We start from the raw sequence: 17272 nt of genomic DNA, 5'->3' as shown, positions 1-17272 counted from the left end.
TTCAGAATCAGGACCGGTTGACAAAAAGCTTGAAGCAACTCACCAGCCTGCACCGGGCCGTTACCAGCCTACACACAAGCCAAGGTCTTCATCATGTCTACTAGCTGTAGCGTACTGTCCCAAGCGTTTAATACAGTGCCCTGCACATGGTAGGCATTCCGAAAATATAATTGATATGAGGATGATAATTGGCAGCATACAACTTATTATTCTGACCAGATTTTGCTGTTCTAGGCATGACCCCCTCCATGGTGCTGAGAGAGACCAAAAAAAAGTAGAAAACCAAATCATGAAGACATGTATCCATCAGTCAATAATGGCAGTATTTGTTAAGCATTTACTATGTGCCAGGCACGGTTCTAAGTGCTGGGATAGATACAAGGTAACCAGCTTGTTCCACGTGGGGCTCACAATCTTAATCCCCATTTTACAGTTGGGGTAACTGAGGCACAGAGAAGTGAAGTGACTTGCCCCAAGTCACAAAACTGACATGTAGCGGAGCCAAGATTAGAACCCACTACCTCTGCCTCCCAAGCCCATGCTCTTTCCACTAGCTTTCACTATATAATTAAAAAAGCAGTGTTGCCTAGTGGAAAGAGCATGGGCCTGAGAGTCAGAGGACCTGAGTTCTAATCCCACTCATCCTTAGCAAGTCACTTAACTTCTCCGTGCTTCAATTACCTCGTCTGTAAAATGGGGATTGAGACTGTGAGGCCCTTGGGGGACGTGGATTGGGTCCCCTTGGGGGGTTCATCTGCTTTCACGGCTTCAAGTACCACAGCCATAGGGTTGACTTCCAAATCTTCCTCACCAGCTCTGACCTCTCTCCTCCTCTGCAGTCTCACATCTTCTCCTGCCTCCATAACAGTTCTTCATGAAAGTCTCACGGGCACATGCCCGAGACATGCACGGAAGTAAGCGCTCAACAAATGTGACTGATTGATCCAAGAGACGGAGGATTTTCCCGACACCCCCTGACTTTCCTCTATCCCCTTCACATGCTGTCGTCTCCCCTAGACCTTTATGACTCTCAGAAAGCCAAAGACTCCTCAAAAAGCAGCTTCTACCACCACTCCACCCAAAGCTGCGGTCAGTGCCCGTCGCAAACGCATACCCACACACACACACACATCCACAATCCATCAGATGTAGAGAGAGGGGAGTAACTCGTTTTGAGAAGCTTTTTAAAATCATATGGTTTCCAGAGAAGTGTCAGAACGTGTTGTGAATAACCAAAAGGGGAACACGTGGTGAAAGAAGACAAAGCTGGTTGTGGGCAGGGAATCTTACTGATATATTGTGATGTCGCGCTCTCCCAGGAGCTTAGTACAGTGCTCTGCACACAGAAAGCGCTCAATAAATACGATTGGCTGGCCGATGAGGCTTGGAAAGAGAAAAGAACAGTCCTTTTCCTGATTATATAGGAGAAGAAGAAAGAAACTCCAGAGTGTTTGCTTGGTGAGCAGAGAGTAGGCAAAATGCTTCAGGGAGGTTTGGCCGAGGGCACGAGATGGCCGGGGCTAAGATCATAGCAGAGCGCGGGTGGTTTTGTAGAAATTTCAAGGGTAGACAACCTGTGACTGGTTAAAGTGATTGCTCTTCAGTCCCTGAGAGACATTTGCAAGAGGATACTTAAGGCCCAGCTGTTCCCCAAGCCTTTTAAAAAGAGGGCGAAGAGTGGCTGAAGCCGGTTGTGAAATCTCCTCCCGGTGGTCTGGGCACTCTGGGCTCCTCAGCTAGAGTTTCTTCCAAGGTCAGCCAGGCCCCGGGTGGAATATGGGGAAAGTAGTCGGGAGCTACAGAGGGAGGAAGCAGGTCAATTGTGCTAGAGGATGAAGGCCTGGTCTTTGCTTTGAGGCAGATGGGGGTGGGGGATATTAACTGGAGGGTTGAATTTTTGATATGGCCTGAAATGAAATGAGAAGATTAGTGGAAAAAATGAGAAAATGGGAATGGCATGGTATGGGTGAATGAGGATAGAAGTGCAGCTTGGCTAAGGACAGAAGCAACTCAGAGGAGCAGTCTCAGTGTAAATTGAGAACTGTACAGGAGTTCTTGGGAACATACAAAAGAAATAGGAGTCATGATCCATGCCTTGGAGTAGCTTATGAATTAATGGGGGAGATTAACAGACACAAATTCACAATGATATAATAGGGAAAATCAATTGCATTTACTGAGTGCTTACTTGGTGCTGAACACTGTACTAAGCGCTTGGGAGAGTACACTATAACAAAGGTGGTAGACACCTTCCCTGCCATAAAGAGAAGAAAGATACACATGATTAGAATAAAACTAGGCAGTCAAATAGTAATAACACATGCACACAAGAGTGCTAAGTAGTCCAATAATCATAATAATGAGAATAATGGTAATGTTAATGTTGGTATTTGTTAAGCGCTTACTATGTGCAGAGCACTGTTCTAAGCGCTGGGGTAAACACAGGGGAATCAGGTTGTCCCACGTGGGGCTCACAGTCTTAATCCCCATTTTACAGATGAGGGAACTGAGGCACAGAGAAGTTAAGTGACTTGCCCACAGTCACACAGCTGACAAGTGGCAGAGCTGGGATTCGAACTCATGAGCCCTGACTCCAAAGCCCGTGCTCTTTCCACTGCGCCACGCCATTTGTTAAGCACTTATTATGTGTCAGGCACTGTACTAATCTCGGGTGGATTCAAGCAGATGTGGTTGGACATAGTCCCTGTTCCATGTGGGGCTCACAGTCTCGAATGGGGAATTTTACAGATGAGGTAACCGAGGCCCAGAGAAGGTAAGTGACTTGCCCGAGGTCACACAGCAGACAATCGGCAGAGCCGGGATTAGAATCCGTGGGCACAGTGTTCAGCACTGCTGTCCTCCTCCAGGGGAGAGGGAGATGGCTTAGGCCAGCCCATCTGACCCCTAGCTCTGCCAACCAACCACCCTTCCCACCTCCAACCCTGTCCTCTCTCCCCCCAGTGCTCCCCGCAACGCTCCTAGTTACCCCCCCCCCCCCGTTGCGAGGAGGAGGGTTCAACACAGCCCATGACCAAAATCCACTATTCCGGTCATGTGTGAGGCACCAGAGGGCACACCGGGGAGCCCTGACGGGAGCACAGGCTGAACTTCGGCAGCCAGGACTGGCGTCGGCCTAATGACCGAGCCCAGCCGACCCAGGGTCTGAGCTCATACCTCCGCTGGCCCCACCTCCATCCAGCCCAGAGCCACCCACCTCTGTCCAACCTGCCTGCTGTGTAAAAGGCCATACATCTCATCCCTTGCTTGTTATGAGGTCAGGGGGAAAGGGGAAATTTCCCAAAATGATCTCGGAGTCAAAGCTAGGGAGGGGCAATGGAGTCTCCTGGTTTCCCCACACCTGGGGCTGCTTCCCTTAAGGGGAGCGTTCTTCCTCAGAGCTCTGAAGAAATAGGGATCAACCTTCAGCTCCACAGCAGCAACCTGGGATCCCATCCCAGGAGAGAGGTCAGGAATGGAGAGAACGGAGCACAGCCGGGTCCCCAGCAGCCTCCAGACTTCTCAGGTACAGTTTTAATTTCCATTCCCCTCCTCCTGCCCCACAGAGTTTTTTTTTTATGGTATTTGTTAAGCTCTTACTATGTGCCAGATTGTACATCGCCTTGATTCTATTTAGTCGCCATTGTTTTTACTAGATGTTCTTCCCCTCGACTCTATTGCCATTGTTCTTGTCTGTCCGTCTCCCCCGATTAGACCGTAAGCCCGTCAAACGGCAGGGACTGTCTCTATCTGTTGCCGACTTGTTCATTCTAAGCGCTTAGTACAGTGTTCTGCACATAGTAAGCGCTCAATAAATACTACTGAATGAATGAATGCTGGGATAGATACAAGCTAATCAGGATGGAAACAGTCTCACGGTCTCAATCCCCATTTCACAGATGAGGTAACTGAACCCCAGAGAAGTTAAGTGGCTTGCCCAAGGTCACACAGCAGGCAAGTGGCAGAGCTGGGATTAGAATCCAGGTCCTGCTGACTCCCAGGCCAGTGCACTATCCACTAGGCCATGCTGCTTCTCTGCATCCTCAGAAGCCCAAACAGCGTGCCTTAATGGAAAGAGCACGCACTTGGGAGTCAGAGGTCGTGGGTTCTAATCCCGGCTCCGCCACTTGTCAGCTCTGTGACTTTGGGCGAGTCACTTAATTTCTCTGTGCCTCAGAACCTCATCTGTAAAATGGGGATTAAGACTGTGAGCCCCTCGTGAGATAAACTGATTACTTTGTAACTACCTCAACGCTTAAAGCAGTGCTCGGCACAGAGTAAGCACTTAACAAATACCATCATCATCATTATTATTATTGTTATGAGAGGGAAGTAGCGGGTGAAATTCAGTACCCAAATCCGGGAGTTCTGCCTGACCCGTTTGCAACCAGGCATCGCTGGGGTGGACTTTGGCCTAAAGTCCCTGAGAAGTCAGGCATTCCCATAGGATTGGGCCACTTGGACCGCCTCTAGATCTCTGGGGGTCTTCAACTCACCCTGAGGAAAAGGCCTCTTTAGCAATCCAGGGGCCAGCTAGCCACGCCTCCTCGGGAACGGTGCTCTTCACGGGAGCATCCGAGCCACTGACTCTGAGAAAGAATTCACACAAGACAGAACTCTCTGACTCCTGTCCCCAGTACAATAGCCCACAAAAACCCAGGAACCCCTCTTATACCTAGCAAAGTGCCTCAGACCAAACCTGCCACCCCCTGGCCTGGGAACTACTCAAAGTCATTTGTCTGCTTTTACAGAAAGAGAAACTGAGGCAGAAACCAAGAAAGAGGTTTTCGCATCTTCTTCATTCCTAGGTCCAGTCCTCTGGCACTGCCCCTCCTAACTGTTCTCTGACCACTGGAACAATCCTTCATCCAGTCCCGAGCCGGCCCCTGGGTTGCTAAAGAGGCTACCCCGTGCCTCGTTTGCCCCATAAGAACCTTGGCCCTCCTGCAAATGCATTAGAGAAGCAGCGTCGCCTAGTGGGTAGAGCACCGGCCTGGAAGTCAGAAGGATCTCAGCTCTGCCACTTATCTGCTGGGTGGCCTTGGGCAAGTCACTTCACTTCTCTGGGCCTCAGTTATCTCATCTGTAAAATGGGAATTAAGACTGTGAGCCCCATGTGGGACAGGGACTGTGTCCGACCTGATTAGTTTGCTTAGTACAGTGCCTGGCACAGAGTAGGTGCTTAACAAAATACCAGTTAAAAAAAAAAACCCAAAAAATGCTGGTCCTCCAGGCCCAGTCCAGACCCCCCGAAGACAGGTGCCCTGTTTTACCATTCAAGACTAGAGGATAAGTTCCTTAAATTCTCCCTCTAGACTGTAAGCTCCCTGTGGGTAGGGAATGTGCCAGTCAATCCTGTTGCACTGTACTCTCCCAAGTGCTTAGTACAGTGGAGATTTGGGGGTTATTTTTTTTTTAACTGCACACAGTAAGAACTCAGTAAATACCACTGATTGACTGAGGGCAGGAATTGTCTAACTCTAGTGTGCTTTCCCCTACCACTTAGTAAAGTGCTCTACACAGAGTCAGGGCTTGGAAAATACTGCTGATCGATCCTTCGATTGAATTCTTGGGAGGAGCATGGAGGAGAGGGAGCAGGCACTGCTAATGGTGATGCCTCTGACAGGGACCTGGGGACCTAGCAGGGGAAGGGCATAGGCTGAATCTCGAGGCGCGAGGCTCACGGGCTTCGTAGAGGGGGCGGGCAGGCCGCATCATCTGCGAAGATGACTCACACCAAGAAAACAACCACCTTCTCCTCAGAACCCGGCTGAGGGTTTACTCCCACAGCTAGACCTACTCACTCTCTGTCCTTTCCCAGAACCCCAGCACGCTCAGATACCTGCCTCCTCCCTCCCTGACATCGAGTGTCGTCCCCCCCAACCCCAGAGCGCCTCGGGCCTTCCTCCACTTCACCCCGGGCAAAAAGAGTCCCTCTCCTGAAGCCCACCTTCCGGGTAGCCCCCTTCCTTCTACCAAGTCTGCAGGCACCCTGCACCGAAAGCTTTGACCTCTCAGAGATCTTCCTTCCTGGACTCAGGGGTCTGTCTGGTTGACCTTTGGTGGACGCCCACCTGCCAACACGGATGTGGGAGGGGGAACTCGCAGGATCTCTTAGGCCCCACGGGAGGGGGCGGGTCTTGGAAGAACACGAGGCCGCAGCTGAGATGGTGGGGCGGGTTTAGGGGGGCAGAGAAAGGAATTCCACAACTCAGGGACCCCCAGGTTGAAATCGGTCGATCGATGGTGTTTGTTGAACGCTTACTATGTGCAGAGCGCTGTACTAAGCACTTGGGAGAGCACAACGCAACAGAATTAGTGGACGTTTCCCACCCATAGCGAGCTTACAGTCCAGAAGGGGAGACAGACGTTACTATAAATAAATAATTCATAATATATAATTTTAGGATATGTGCTTAAGTGTTGAGGATTGGGGGTGGGGCATATCAAATGTCTAAAGGTCACAGATCCAGATGCAGTAAATGCCACTGATTGATTGAAATCCATGGAAATCGGGCCAGCCGGGCCACTCCCGCCTGGCACCTTCCCGCCCAGACGCACACTGCCTGGCTTGGAAGCTTGGACGCCTGGGAGGGTGCCCTTCCCACAGTCCCCAGTGGTAGCCACCGGCTGTCCGGGGGTTCATGAGCCGAATATGCTGTTTCGCCAGCCAACGTCTGCGGCAGGGCTCAGGCTAAGGTTTTGCCTCGAGCACCAAGGCTCCTGAGTCCGGGGTCACCAGTCCGGGGAAGTGGTACAGAGCCGGCCTCTGCCGTTGGCCCCGGAAGGAGAGAGAGAGACGAGGCAGGAGAGATCCTGGCAGTGCCCGGATCTCTAGACAGCATTCGGAAGTGATGCTACTGCTGGTGACGGCTTATCTGAAGATGCGGGTGTGACTGCAGAGGCCACTGTGTGACCGAGTCCCATCCCCCGGCACACGCCCACCGACCTGTGGTCCCAGTGATTGCAGCTCTGTGGCTAAGAAGGCCGACGTGTGGCCGGACGGTCCCCGGCCCTCTTGCAACACAGTACGAGCGCAGGTTACGGTTTCATTCCGGGGACTCCCGTCACCCGTTTCCCTTTCTCGGCTATCAGCGAGGACTCACCGCCCCACCACTGTCCTCCATCTCCACTCTCCACCTGTCCGCCCCCAGCCGCCGTGCCCACCTTCTGGCTAGCCGGCCCTGCGGGGCAATGAGGAGCATGGAGGACAAAGAAGGGGCCAGAGCTGGATCTGGCCTGGGATGGCCCTCCTCCTCTGGTTCCCAGAAGAAAACGTCCTGAGGGTTGACATGGGGAGTCTGGTGGGAAAAGACCGTGACCAGGAGGGTTTGACTCTGGTCCCTGAGGTGTAAGCTCAGGGCACCAGGGGTAGCCGGCGGGGCCGGAGCCAATTGGGATGGTGGCCGCCAGGCAGAGGGTGAGAGATCTTTCTGTCAAACTGGAGAGAAACAAATAGGCTACTGCTCGTTAAGGCAGAGTCCTCTCCCTCCCCACTCCTCAGGGAAAAGGGGCAATTTTGTGGACTAGTGGACAGAGCGCCGGCCTGGGACTCAGGAGGGCCCGGGTTCTAATCCCAACTCCACCACGTGTCTGCTGAGTGAATCCGGGCAAGTCACTTAACTTCTCTGTACCTCATCTGTAAAATGGGGATTAAGACTATGAACCCTATGTAGAACAGGAACTGGGTCCAACTCAATTACCTTGTATCTACCCAGTGCTTAGTACAGTTCCTGGCACATAGGAAGTGCTTAACAAATACCACAGTTATTATCTACTTTGAGACCAAGGGACGCTCACAGAAGCCTGCAGCTCCCATACACGCGACTGTTCGACTCCTCTTTGCCAGAAGGTTCTTCCTTTCAGGCAAGATTATTCGGCTCCTTCTCAGAGAAAGAATTCCAGCCTCACCACCACTCCCACACTGCTACTTCGGTCCCCCGCTCCAGTCACTGGACAGTGGCTTTCTTACCCACTCCACCTCCTGCCAATCTCTGCAGAGAGAGCTGTTCTAGGCCCCATATTTACTCAGGTGTTTTCCTTGATCGTTCATAAATGACCCATACTCTAGCCCCGCTCCACTCGGAGAGCCCTTTCTTTCAGAATGGAGCAGAATCAGGGGAAGCTCTGTCCATCCTCAAGCCCCAACTTGGCATCCAGATATCATCTTACCAGGTCCCGTTTCAGACTCTAGTGCCCCAGGAAGGCCCTGGCCCAGCCCAGAGGAAGCAGAGCTTCCTGAGCTCATTGAGAAACTCCAATCCACCACCCGTCCACCTCCACATCAAATAGAAACTCCTCACCGTTGGCTTTAAAGCATTCAATCACGCTGTTCCCTCCTATCTCACCTCACTACTCTCCTACTACACCTCAGCCCGCATACTTTGCTCCTCTAATGCCAACCTATTCACTGTACCCCGATCTCATCTATCTCACCACCGACCTCTCGCCCACATCCTACCTCTGGCCTGGAACCCCCTTCCTCCTCAAATCTGACAATAACTCTCCCCACCTTCAAAGCCTTATTGAAGGCACATCTCCTCCAAGAGGCCTTCCCTGACTAAGCCCTCTTTTTCTCTTCTCGCTCTCTTCTGCGTGGCCCTGACTCGCTCCCTTCATTCATCCCTGCTCCCAGCCCGATAGCACTTAAGTTTGTACCTGTAATTCATTTATTTACGTTAATATGTCTCCCCCTCTAATAATAATAATGCTGGCATTTGTTATGTGCTTACTATGTGCCAAGCACTGTTCTAAGCGCTGGGGTAGATATAAGGTAAGGAGGTTGTCCCTCATGGGGCTCACAGTCTTAATCCCCATTTTACAGATGAGGGAAATGAGGCAAGAGAAGTTAAGCAACTTGCCCAAAGTCCCACAGCTGACAAGTGGCGGAGCCGGAATTAGACCCCACGACCTCTAACTCCTAAACCCGTGCTTTTTCCACTGAGCCACGTTGTTTCTCGACTGTAAGTTCGTTGTGGGTAGGGAACGTGTCTATTGATATTTTGTACTCTCCCAAGTGCTTAGTACAGTGATCTGCACACTGTAAGAACTCAATAAGTACAAATGAGTGAATTAACACATCTGCAGCAACTGGCCCACCTCCAACGAACACCCACAGTGCTCCCTCTCCCATCCCTCCTCAGGGGAGCCCCGGTAGTGGAGAGAGGGAGTTGGGGTGGAGTCAGATACACGAGGACCCCTGTCTATCCCGAAGCTTATCAAAGACCTGGGTGGGGGTGTGGGGAGGTTCTGGGTCTGTGTCTGTGTGAGGATCACTGAACGGACAGCAGCGAGCGGGTGGCCCAGAGAATCTGTCCCATCCAGGATTAGGTGAGCAGACAGTCGTCTAAAAATCCCTTATGCTTGGTTCCAAATTACAGCAGCCCGCATAAACACATCAACTCTCCTCTTACATTCTTGGAGTTGGAGCCTCCACCTTGTGTGCAGGCATCAATCGATAGAACCATTCGGTAGAATTCATTATTAATAATAATAATAATAATGACGGTATTTGTTAAGCGCTTACTCTGTGCCAAGCACCGTTCTAAGCACCGGGGGAGATACAACAATGATAATAATAATGTTGGTATTTGTTAAGCGCTTACTATGTACAGAGCACCACTCTAAGCGCTGGGGGAGATACAACGTAATCAGGTTGTCCCACGTGGGGCTCCCAGTCTTAATCCCCATTTTACAGATGAGGTGACTGAGACACAGAGAAGTTAAGCGACTTACCCAAAGTCACACAGCTGACAAGTGGCGGAGCCGGGATTAGAAGCCACAGCCCAAACCCGCGCTCTTTCCACTAAGTCACGCTGTTTCATTGAGTGGTTTCTGTGTGCCGTGTACCGTATCAAGTGGTTGGGAGAGCACAGTACAAGAGTCGGTAGACGGGATCCCTGCTCACAAGGAGATGACGCTTTCACTGTGTGGGGTGGGAAGGGTGAGGATGGGGGTAGGGGCGCCGGAGGGACAGTTTGCTGAGATTCTGCTAGACAAGATCAAAGTCTCTGACTGGAAAACCAGTTAGGGAATTCTGCCAGATAGGCAAGCTCAGCAGGAGTCCTGAAAACTAACTAAAAACTAACATGGCCACTAAAATTAGGCAAGTCACTACTTGTCCGTGTCTCACAGTTTGTCTTGTCTTATGCCGTCGAGTCGTCTCCGCCCCACAGCGACACCATGGACACATCTCTCCTAGAACGCCCCACCTCCGTCCGCGATTGTTCTGGTTGTGGATCCATAGAGTTTTCTTGGTGAAAATACTGAAGTGGTTTACCGTTGCCTCCTTCCGCGCAGTAAACTTGAGTCTCGGCTCTTGATTCTCTCCCGTGCCGCTACTGCCCAGCACGGGGGAGTCTTGACTTGTAGCAGATGGCCTTCCACTCACCAGCCACCGGCCAAGCTAGGAATGGAATGGGTATGCCTCTGCTTGACTTTCCCTCCCATAGTCGTGTCTGTTAGAGTACTGGAAACTCTCCTGGTGCGACCCTAAAAGGGTGGTCTCTCATTCATTCAATAATATTTATTGAGCGCTTACTATGTGCAGAGCGCTGTACTAAGCACTTGGAACGTACAATTCGGCAACAGATAGAGAAAATCCCTGCCCACTGTCGGGCTCACAGTCCAATCGAGGTGGGGAGGCTCAGTTTACTCATCTATAAAATGGGGATTAAATCCTACTTCCTCCCACCTAGACTGCAAGGTCAGGGACTTACGAGGGTCAGAGACTGTATCCAACCTGATTAGCTTGTATCTCCCAAGCGTTTAGAACAGTGCTTAACAATTAGTAAGAGCTCAACAAAATTATTATTATTACCAAGATGGCTACCCTGGCAATCGCTCACTGGATGATGGATTTATAGTTTCATGCTTAAAAAGTAACCTCAACGCACAATTTGTAATAACAATAACTATTGCTATTATTTTTATATTTGTTAAGCACGTACTGTATGTCAAGCACAGTTCTAAGCGCTGGGATAGATCCAAGTTTATCGGGGTGGATATAGTCCTTGTACCACGCAGTCTAAGTAGGCGGGAGAATGGGTGTTTAATCCCGCATTTTACAGATGAGGGAATTGAGGCCCCGGAGAAGTAAAGTGACTTGCCCAAGGTCACACAGCAGACATGTGGCAGAGCCTGGATTAGAAACCGGATCTTCTGACTCCCAGCAATGTCTTCCTTCTGGCTTTTTAGACTTGGCTGCCCCAGCAGGAACCCAGATGACTGTCAGGGGAGAGAGAGTGCACGAGGGTCTGTCTTCTGGGTGACCTTGGGCAAGTCGCTTAGCTTCTCTGGGCCTCAGTTACCTCATCTATTAAATGGGGATTAAGACTGTGACCCCCAAGTGGGACATGGACTGTGTCCAATCTGTCTACCTTGTATCTACCCCAGTGCTTACGGTGCCTGACATATAGTAAGTGCTTAACAAATATCATTAAAAACAAAAAACAGACAAATAAAAAAACACTAGCATGACAATCAGGTTCTCAGTTCCCAAATCTTTGTGACTGCAAAACTGCTCATCACAATTTAGGGCTGAGGGGAGGCCATAAGCCCCGCCCTACCGTTAGCAGCTACCTGATGAAGCTAGGCTAGGAGGGGAGGCCCTCTTCCAAACTTACAATCAGACCTACTTCCCCCAGTAGAAGCAAGTAATCTAGTGGAAAGAGCACTGACGTGGGAGTAAGTAGAACCTGGTTTTTAGTCCTTTCATTCATTCATTCAATAGTATTTATTGAGCGCTTACTATGTGCAGAGCACTGTACTTAGTACTTGGAATGTACAAATCGGTAACAGAGACAGTCCCTGCCCTTTGACGGGCTCACAGTCTAATCGGGGGAGACGGACAGACGAGAACAATGGCAATAAATAGAGTCGAGGGGAAGAACGTCTCATTAAAACAATAGCAAATAAATAGAATCAGGGTGATGTACATCTCATTAAACAAAATAAATAGGGTGATGAAGATATATACAGTCGAGCGGACGAGTACCGTGCTAAGGGGGTGGGACGGGAGAGGGGGAGGAGCAGAGGGAAAGGGGGGAGAAGAGGGTTTAGCTGCGGAGGGGTGAAGAGGGGCAGAGGGAGCAGAGGGAAAAGGAGAGCTCAGTGTGGGAAGGCCTCTTGGAGGAGGTGAGCTTTAAGTAGGGTTTTGAAGAGGGGAAGAGAATCCGTTTGGCGGAGGTGAGGAGGGAGGGCGTTCCGGGACCGCGGGAGGACGTGGCCCAGGGGTCGACGGCGGGATAGGCGAGACCGAGGGACGGCGAGGAGGTGGGTGGCAGAGGAGCGGAGCGTGCGGGGTGGGCGGTAGAAACGGAGAAGGGAGGAGAGGTAGGAAGGGGCAAGGTGATGGACAGCCTTGAAGCCTAGAGTGTCTGCTACGTAACCTTGGACAAGTCACTTCGCTTCTCTGTGCCTCAGTCACCTCATGTGTAAAATGGGAACTAAGACTGTGATGCTCATGAGGGACATGGACTGTGTCCAACCTGATTGCCTTGTGTCTACCCCAGAGCTAAGAACAGTATCTGGCACCTAGAACTTGCCTAACACATACAATGATAATAATAATAATAGAGTCACACCCTAAGCCTAGTCCTTGGCATGTATAGACTGGCCCAGTAGCCCACTCCCTCCTAGCCATATAAGTCCAGGAGAGCCCCCACCACCTTTCGGGGAGCTTTACGGGGCAGCAACGCCTTCGGAAAAGGCCAGGGGACATCAGATTGAAGGACCCATGGAAATGGCAGGGTTTGCTGAGTCCTGCACCAGAAACCAGGAGTCCCAAGACTTGTCCAATTCCACCCCTGCCTTCTTTCCTCTCTCCTCTGCCCTCTCCCCTTTGACCCCAAGTTTTATGTGATGTGCACCCATCTCCCCCCAGAAGCCAGAAAGAAGTCCCAGGGTAAATTTATGTGCCCACCTTGGAGGCGGTAGCACTGATGGAGTCGGGGTGGGGGTGGGAAAGTGAGGGCGTAGAGTGGCCTCCGAACAACTGTATCCCGCCAGTCCCCACCCCCTTAGTGCCACCCTCCCCGAACTCATCAGACTGACCCGGGCCACTTCCACACCAGGACCCCACTCCTCTCCTGGAACCCAGATATCCCATCCTACCCCCGCCCTTCCCCCCAGCTTCAGGCTTACTTGCCCTACCAAGCAAACTTTACCCTTCCCAAGACCCCGGCACTCAGGGCAGGGCAGGCCAGGGCAATAGTGGGTGACTGTCTCCATATCTATCCTTCATCTCCCCCCTCCCCCACCCCCTACCGGGGGTGTTTCCGCTCCCCAGAGGCAGAGACTAAACCGGATGTGGGGGAAGCGGGGAGGAGGGAGGAAGGGAGGAGAGATGAGGAGATTCATAAAGTTAAAAAAAAAAAGAGAGGGACACAGAAAGAGAGATGAGAAAAAAGGGGGAACAGAGAGGGCGGAGAGGAGAGAGGGAAAAGAGCTAAGTGAATGATTTTCTTTCTTTTTCCTTTCTTTCAAAGCCCACCTCCTCATTCATTCATTCATTCAATCAATTAATTGTACTTATTGAGAGCTTACTGTGTGCAGAGCACTGGGCTAAACTCTTGGGAGAGTACAACATAAGAATAAACTGACACATTCCCTGCCCACAATAAACTTGCAGTCTGGAGGGGGAGACAGACATTAATGGAAATAAACAAATTACAGATATGTATAAATGCTGTTGGGTTGGAAGGGGGAATGAATGAAGGGAGCAAGTCAGGGTGATGCAGAAGGGAGAGGGAGAAGAGGAAAGGAGGGCATAGCAGGGAAGGCCTCTTGGAGGAGATATGCCTTCATCAAGGCTCTGAAGTCAGGGAGAGTAATTGTCTCCTGGAAGGTTTCTCTGGTTGGGCAGCAGTATTCTGATTCTCCGCCAGCTCTCCGTCACTCTCACTCCCAAAGGAGCAGCCAAGGTACATGCATGTTTTATATATGATTTATTTTCATCACTCTTATCGAAGGTCAAGAACCATGACTCCTCTCTGTTATGTAAAGCGTAGTGCCCATTCCATCTCTCTATCCCAGTGGGTCACTTGATAATAATAATTATTATAACATTGATATGTGTTAGGTGCTTACTATGGGCCAAACACTGTACTAAGCAATGGTGTAGACACAAGGTAATTAGATCAGACACCATTCCTGTCCCACAAGGGGCTTACAGTATAAGGGGGTCAGAGAGGGAGGTATAGTATCCTCATTTTGTTGACTTATGCTGTCGAGTCGTGTCCAACTCATCGCGACGTCATGGATACATCTCTCCCGGAAGGCCCCAACTCCATCTGCAATCGTTCTGGTAGTGTATCCATAGAGTTTTCTTGGTAAAAATCCGGAAGAAGTTTACCACTGCCTCCTTCCGTGCAGAAACCTGAGTCTCCGCCCTCAACTCTCTCCTATACCCGCTGCTGCCCAGCACAGGTGAGTTTTGCCTTGTAGCAGATGGCCTTCCACTCGCTAGCCACTGGCTAAGCTAGGAATGGAATGACTTTGCCTCCGCTTGACTGTCCCTTCCGTAGTCGAGACTGGTAGAGTACTGGAAACTCTCCAGCTGCCACCCTGAGAGGTTATCCTCATTTTGCACACGAGAAAACTGAGGCACCGAGCCGTTCAAGGATTTGGCCGTGGTCACACAGCAGACAAGTGGTGAAACCGGGATTAGGACCCAGGCTTCTTGACTCCCAGAACTATGCTTTGCTTCCTAACTTGTTACATATGAATTAGTATGAGACCAGTTAAGCTAAAGGAATCTTGTAAGTTCAAGAAGTAAGCTCAATAAATCTACCAGCCCACATTCATTTTTGTCAACCCAGAGTGTTTTATTCGGGCCTGCTCACCCCTTCCAGGTTCTCAGTGACAGTGAGCACCGGTGCGGGGACCAGAGAGTACTTCCTTTCTTTCTGGCTAGCTGGACTTCACTTGAGCCCAGAATCCATAAGGCCAGGATAATAATAATAATAATAATAATGAGGGCAATGTGCCAAGCACTGTTCTAAGCAGTGGGGTAGATACAAGGTAATCAGATTGTTCCATGTGGGCTCACAGTCTTAATCCACATTTTACAGATGAGGTAACTGAGGCACAAAGAAGCTAAGTGACTTGCCCAAAGTCACACAGCTGACAAGCGGAGGAGAAGGGATTAGAACCCATGACCCCTGACTCCCAAGCCCGGGCTCTTTCCACTAAGCCACTCTGCTTCAGCCAGGATGATTTGCCTGGCTGGTTTCATATCAATCCACACTCCCGATGGGATAAAAAAAAAAAGCCACCACCCAGCCTAGGTACAGAAAGAACTAGGGAGAGGAGGTGAGTGAGGGAAGCAGCGTGGCACAGTGGAAAGAGCACGGGCTTGGGAGTCAGAGGTCGTGGGTTCTATTCCCTGCTCTGCCACTAACCAGCCATGTGACCTTGGTCAAGCTGTGTGACTGCGGACAAGTCACTTCACTTCTCTGCGCCTCAGTTCCCTCATCTGTAAAATGGGGATTCAGACTGTGAGCCTCACCTGATTCCCCTGTATCTACCCCAGCGCTTAGAACAGTGCTCTGCACGCAGTAAGCGCTTAACAAATACCAACATTATTATTATAAACCAGCTTTTGCAATGCAAATGATCGGCAGCAGTCAAAAACAGGTCATCTCAGACCAACCTGCTCAAGGAGCCGGGGCTGGGGATCCCTAGAAGAGAAGATGGAATCCATTTCCACTCCCCATGACGTAGTCTGAGGGAGATCCGTCCAGTGAGCAAGAGGCCTGGCCGGCCTTAGGCTTGCTGCGGGGCCACTGTAGATGACAATGACAAGGAGCGGATGGATGGAGGGATGAGGAGCAGGAAGGAGAGCTGACCACCTAGAAAGACCAGAGATTGGAAAGTCCTTGACCTCACTGGTCCCTGCCCCAGCCTGGACACCCCATAGGGGTGGGGGGCGGAGGGGGAAGGTATCCAGTAGGCCAGCAAGGAACACTGAACCATAGGTTTTCTTCCTAATATCATCATAACTCCCTGTTCTTCCGGGACTCCATCTGCTTCCTCCTCCTCGCTTACCTCGGGATCCGCCTCAGGAACGGAGGATGGCAACGACCCGTACGACCGGTTTAAGAACTTCCTAGATATCCCAGAAGCTCAGCTGGACCCGTCCTAACTGGATCTCTCCGACCGACCGAGGAGAGCCGGGTCCCACCGTCGACGCTGTTACTCTGGGAATGGGCTTCTTGAGCCGGCTCAGACAACTGGGCTCTCCTGACTCCCAAGTGCCCTACCGCCTCCTCGGGGTCAGGCAAGTCGAGATCTGGCTTTGCGACCCAGTGTCCTCATTTCCCATCTCCTATCTGTGAAATGGGTAGAGTAAGTCCAAGTCACCAACTTCAGAGAAATCCGGCCACAGCCTCAGCCCTGGGCCTAGGGTTCGGAGGCTGTGACGTTAGCCACGGGAACAAGCTGGGGGTCAGGGGTTCGGCACGTCGACCTCACACGTCTTGACCCCATCGCCCCGCCATTGGCCCCGGCAAACTATCCTCGGCACCCCTTCTTCCCCCTCTTCCTGTCACCCGCTCTCAGCCTTCAGGAAAAAGGGGAGGGGTTGCATGCCTATATGCCTGTTGCGTGACCTTGGGCAAGTCACTTTACTTCTGCCTCTCAGTTTCCTCATCTATAAAATGGGAATTAAGTATCTATTCTTCCTCCTCCTTAGACTGCTAGCCCCTCGAGGGATGTTTTCTGACCTTTTTTCTTCTATCTACTAGAGAAGCAGCATGGCGTAGTGGATAGAGCCCCAGGCTGGGAGTCAGAAGGTCATGAGTCCTAATCCCAGCTCTGCCTCATGTCTCCTGTGTGACCTTAGGCAAGTCACTTTACTTCTCCGTGCCTCAGTTACCTCATCCGTAAAACGAAGATTGAGACTATGAGCCCGACGTGGGACCGGGACTGTGTCCAATCCCATTTGCTTGTATCCATTCCAGCATTTGGGCTCATAGTAAGCACTTAAATGCCGTCATCATTATTACGATCATTATTATTACCCCAGCACTTAGCACAGTGCTTGGCACAGAGTAAGGACTTAACAAATGGTACAATTATTATTTGATGTAGGCAGTGTCTGGGGTATAATTAGGTACCCCTCCCCCGATCCCTAGCCGAGCTGAGCGACAAAGGAGATGTGGGTGTGCAAGTGTGTCCCAAGGAAAGGGTAGGGACATGGAAGTTTGGGTATGGGGTGCTGCCTGTTTACCCCCCTCTCACTCCTCCCCCAGTAGGCAGCAGTCAGGGCCAGAAA

The 17272-nt window shown here is 51.0% G+C and overlaps 2 non-coding genes across 2 annotated transcripts; both read right to left on the bottom strand.

Moving 5' to 3' along the window:
• Positions 1–10360: 10360 nt before the first annotated feature.
• On the bottom strand, positions 10361–10498 carry LOC114809877. Its single transcript, XR_003757649.1, has one exon. It is a non-coding gene; the product is annotated as a small nucleolar RNA SNORA7 (small nucleolar RNA).
• A 3936-nt stretch (positions 10499–14434) lies between these two features.
• Positions 14435–14572, bottom strand: LOC114809766. Its single transcript, XR_003757544.1, has one exon. It is a non-coding gene; the product is annotated as a small nucleolar RNA SNORA7 (small nucleolar RNA).
• Between the last annotated feature and the right edge of the window lie 2700 nt (positions 14573–17272).

This window comes from Ornithorhynchus anatinus, chromosome 2 (assembly GCF_004115215.2).
Source record: "Ornithorhynchus anatinus isolate Pmale09 chromosome 2, mOrnAna1.pri.v4, whole genome shotgun sequence".
NCBI classification, from domain to species: Eukaryota; Metazoa; Chordata; class Mammalia; order Monotremata; family Ornithorhynchidae; genus Ornithorhynchus; species Ornithorhynchus anatinus.
The sequence above is the reverse complement of the archived record's forward strand: the minus strand, read 5'-3'. Positions and strand labels throughout refer to the sequence as shown.